Here is a 5,171-nt window from a genome sequence, read left to right as displayed (position 1 = left end):
TCCCCCCTTCTCCTCCCCCCCTACCCCCCCTCCCCCCCCCCCCCCCCCCCCCCCCCCCCCCCCCCTGCATTGCCACTCTGCATCCATCCACCAGATGCACTCACACTTTCCCACTTGTCCCAGTGACTAGACTCTCACTTCAATTCCCCCATCAGCCTGCAGTATATACCCGACGCATTTCCATTCATGTCCTGCCAGATTGTCAACGTAGCTTCGTGCCTTGCTTTCCAGCCATCTGAATCCGTGTGTTTTATGTGAAGTAGGTATACTGCAGGTTGATTGTTTTTTTGTTTTATTTAAATCAATATTCACTGCAAAATTCTGAGGAGCAGATCAATTCTGACAGCTTTTCACCCAGATTTGATGTCCCTAAAAATCTTAAACGTGAGAGTTGCCAGAGGTCATTTCACAGTAAACAAATGCTTTTGCAATGTTAACATCTGAAAAAATGCTTTCAGTGATAGAAAGTGAGTGACAAAATGTGAAGAAAAGACATTAAGCACTGCTGATTATGCTCCATGAGACCTTTAAAGGTTATAAATGATTGAACTACCGATCATTTGCACTGCAAATAATGAAATCTTTTTGTATTGTTTTCTTGTTACCAGATTTTAATGCACTGAACACATTCTTAGTTTGTTTGTTTGGGAGGAATTTTTGAAGGTATTAGTTGTCGTTTCTACGGAGGTTGAATCACTTGTATGTAATGTAAAATATAAAGTTTAGCTCAGTCAGCCAACCCCACCTGGAGTTCATTAAGTGAACGTATAGGCTCTGTACAGCTGGGCTCTGACCTCATCGCTTCCCATAGGAAGCTCAACACTGAACGCCCACTTTTTGAAGTGAAATTCCCATTCATTCGCTCCATTGACGTTTAAGAAAATCCTTATACAAAGAGTTTTAAGCTTGGAACTAAGCCAACCGAAAGCCAACAAAAACCTTGACACTAAGCAAAAAAAAATAAGGAAAATGGAAAAAAAGGCAAAGGTGCAAGACTGTGTAATACATATTTTAAGAGTGAAGGAACAACTCATCCCATAAACCATTGCGAATGACGTCTCGTCCGTCTCTTTTCTTCTTGAAACTCCTGGAAAAGTTTTAAAGTAATCCTTGCTGATCTTAAATGAAGAAAATCCTCAAATCAGAATACAAATGGGATTTTCACTTCCGGGAACTCACTGTTGAGCTCACCGAGCTCTATGTGAAACACCGAGCTAAGCACAGAGGGAGTGTGGAGGCAAGATAATAACTTTCCTTTTCGGGGAATAGACCGCGGTGATGGCATAGCTTTCAATGGTGCGGCAACAAAAGCGTGAGTGGAGCAACGACGCCTCAAGTATAAAGCCATAATGAAAAAAGTTGTTTTGTTTTTTGTTTTATGAAATGAGTATCTTGTATGAGTGAAGTGGCAGACTCAAAGGCTTTGCTACATTTGTAAATAGATTCGACTGCCATTGACTATAAACTTAGTCAAAATCTTTGTTTTTCACTCCAACAGTTGTATTTATGTTCAGTGACTTCTAACCTTTCATTATGTTCCTCGCGATGACGTGATTTTTGAAAGGTCATTTCACAATATTGCTATACTTCCAAACAATATGATACTAATTGCACTCTGTTTCTCTAAATGGAGCTTTGCAATAAGTGGAAGGAAAAAAATGTATGTGTTCATGTACAATATAAAGCAATTAAGTGTGATTTGCCATCGCTGAGTACAGTCTCAAGTGTTCACTGACAGTTTATTGTCACGCTAGGAACGATTCAGCAGAGAGCCACCACGACTCCTGTGCTATTTCAGAGCCGCAACTTAATTTAAAATGGTTATTTTCTCAGGTTATTGCCTTTTATGTGTGGAAATGTATTTTGTTTCATTCCACTGCTGTTCCTCGTGTTTTTATTAAACTGAAAATTAAACAGAGGGAAAATTCATAGCTATTAACTCCTCATGTTGGGAATTTGGCCTTGAGAGGACCAGCCTCTTTCGCTTATGTTCATTTCATCTCTCCATGAGTACTATTCTCCACCTGACAATATGTTCACTTTTATCACGCCATCATTCTTACCACTGTTGGCTTGCTCCGCATCTCTCTGCTGTAACACTTATTTCTTCCATTGCTCACATCTGTACACAACAGCACACCTAGTCATATCTTGTATTCTGTACTTGCACTGTAATTTCCATTTGCGCACATATGTTATCTCACACAGACAGATACATATATGTATATGTAGGAGATTCTGCTGCATCTAAACAGAGCGGACTGTTGAATTGCTGTCAAACATGCAGATGTGACCTTGATCATCCCTGTGGGGGAGAGGCAGTCATACGTTTGGCTATTATGCCATGTCGCCTCCGCTGCAACCATAGACTGTAACTTGACATAGTCGTTGTGACGTCACCCATTGGTTTGTGGACTGCCGTTGGCTTTTTCCAACCAGTGAACGAAAGTTACCATATTTAGACTCCGGAGGGGTGACATAGAGACGCCATATACAGCTCTCATACTGCTAGCGACCTGTCAATCACGAGGTAGCCCGCCCTAAAGCATACCCCGCTTTATGATCTATTTTACTACTAAATTAACATAATGCTATATTATAAGAAGACTTGAAACTGGCGATTGAGACCATAAACTCATGATTACAATATTTACTGAGGTAATAAATCGAGTGAGGAGTAGGGTCATTTTCTCATAGACTTCTATACAATCAGACTGCAAACAGAGGAGTCGCCCCGTGCTGGCCAGTAGAGAGAATGCATGTTGCGACACTTCTGCATTGGCTTCCCTTTTCAGAAATGGAGGTTGCCATCTGGCTGCAACACTGATGTGCAATACAACCAAGACATTTGTAGGGATATGACAGGTAGCCATGACGTGACATCACACATGACACATTAGATCAAGAAAAGCTGTGTTGCTGGTTGCTGCATGCTGACGGAGCCATAGTAAGATATTAGAGAGATTTTAATTATTTTAATTACATTATGGAGTGCTTATGAACAGAGCCCAATCACAACGATATATTTGGAAATAGGGAGCAGCTATGCGGTCATATTCTTGTCCTTCTGCATCAGCTAATACAAGAAAGTAACAACCTGACGAGGAAGCACATGCTCAGCTGATATTCACAGCCTGAGGTTGAAAGTGAGTTTGACCACATATGAAACGCACCATTTAGCCCGTGTTTGCCATTCCTCCCTCCACTCAGCATGAAGATAATTGGATATAAAACATCAGTGAGAAGTCATAGCTCTCCTCCTACCCCTGCATGGCCTCACAGCTCCAAATCACACAATAAAACACCGCTGAACCTCATCAGTGGCGCTTTAAATGTGTTGGACAGAGGGAGACGGTTCAGTAGTACATCTTATAATTCATGTGGATGCAATTCTCATTGACCTCAACTCCTGCTGGATGACTAGTTTCCTTGTACTGTGTCAAATTCCAGCTCTCAAAAAAATTTTCTATCACTGAATCTGTTTTATTGTACTTGTACTGTATCAAATGAAATGGCTGGCTGATGTAAAAAACGGACATCTGCAATAACATATTGTGCAGTTCTGGTCCTGGTACTTGCGTGCCTCCCTTCCCTCCAGCGGGCCCAGGAATGCGGCCTGGGTCTCCAGCAGCGTGGTGTCGTGTTGGCGGTGAGGAGGAGCTGCTGCTGCTGCTGCCGGGCGTGTAGCTCTCCACCTCCTGCCGGAGCTCCGACCGCAGGTTGAAGCTGGCAGCGAAGCCGGATCTGGGTTTGTCCACGTTGGGCTGCTTGCTGTTCAAGGCCCCGCTGGAGTCTGAGCTGAAGGAGTTTCTGATGAACCTGCATGATTTAGCCTGACTTAGTTCCTTTGTTTCTGTTATCTCTGTAAGCTACGTGCCGCCCCTAAGTAACTTATGGTGTCATTCAGTCTGATATACACAACGTCTAGCATCCCAATTGGAAAAGTTACCAGAGTAAAGTTTTTTGTTGTTAATATATTCCTTCATGCTGTCGGCTTCTTGAAGCTATATTGCAGAAACTCACACACTGCGGCATCCGGCATGGCGTTGCAATTTTATTTATTTATTTCCATCTTGGTCAACCTTGTAACAGTAGCTGAGAGGGGTGGGACTTAGGATTGCTCTTTGATGATGTGTCATTGGCACTACTATTATTGGGCATTAAAATCATTGTTCAACAATCATGTGACATAAATAATAACGGTATTGGTGTGTGGCTACTAAAAAAAAACAACCCACATGGTCAAAATGTGGGTTGTCAACTCTTTACTGAGTGTCACTACCTATATTCAGAGGTTAAGGATGGAGCCAACATTAGGATTTTTCCAGTTTTAGAATGAGATGAAACATCAATCTCCAGAGATGAAAGGCCTTCAACCAGATCTACTTATTAGGTAAATGGACTTTGCAGTCCTTACTGGAAAGAGGAGAGGAAGTGTGTATGTGAGTGTGTAGCGGGTGTTAAAGCATGAAATATAGCGTCGGTGAAGGGTGCAGTATAAACCTGCCCAGTCTGACTTTTTTTTTTTTTAATTTGGATTGGCAAGTCAACTACCAGGATGGCAATATTTTATCATCAAGTTGTTTTCTGAGTATCCCGCTCTGAAGCAGAGTGGCTCTCCATCATGTTTGTCAGAGGGGACTTTATAGAAGAACACTGAGACCGGATTGGATGCCGGGCAGACATTGATGTGTGTGGATGACAGTGTGTGTGTGTGTGTATGAGGGCCGGTATTGGCGGAGTGATTATATTGAATTTGCAGGCATCTTAGTTTCTTTTTTCGCTAACAAGCTGTGACCTCAGTCAGATAATGCAATTAAATCCATTTCTTCAGCAAAGAGTTTGTATAGAGCCGCCGTGTGTTGAAAACGGTTTAAGTCCCCAGAAATGTCCGACACAATAAACTAATTATTCATTGTTAGTTCAACAGTTGAAAAATGAAATGGCCACAGCGAATAATTGAGGCATGTTTACTGCGAGCCTTTGTCTCTGGAGGTCCAGAGATCATTGTCCTTGCTCTCAACAGCGTGATATTTCCCTCATTGGAACAGAAGAAAAAAAAGCATTCACAAAACTACCCAACAATATTGCAATTGCCACTGCCTAGTGTGGATTCATTCAGTTAATACAAACTCTAGTTATGGAGTCATCCAATGGGCCTGATCAGTTCA

This window comes from Anarrhichthys ocellatus, unplaced genomic scaffold (assembly GCF_004355925.1).
Source record: "Anarrhichthys ocellatus isolate YVR2014 unplaced genomic scaffold, GSC_Weel_1.0 scaffold4, whole genome shotgun sequence".
In the NCBI taxonomy this organism is placed as follows: Eukaryota; Metazoa; Chordata; class Actinopteri; order Perciformes; family Anarhichadidae; genus Anarrhichthys; species Anarrhichthys ocellatus.
This window is presented reverse-complemented; position numbering follows the sequence as displayed.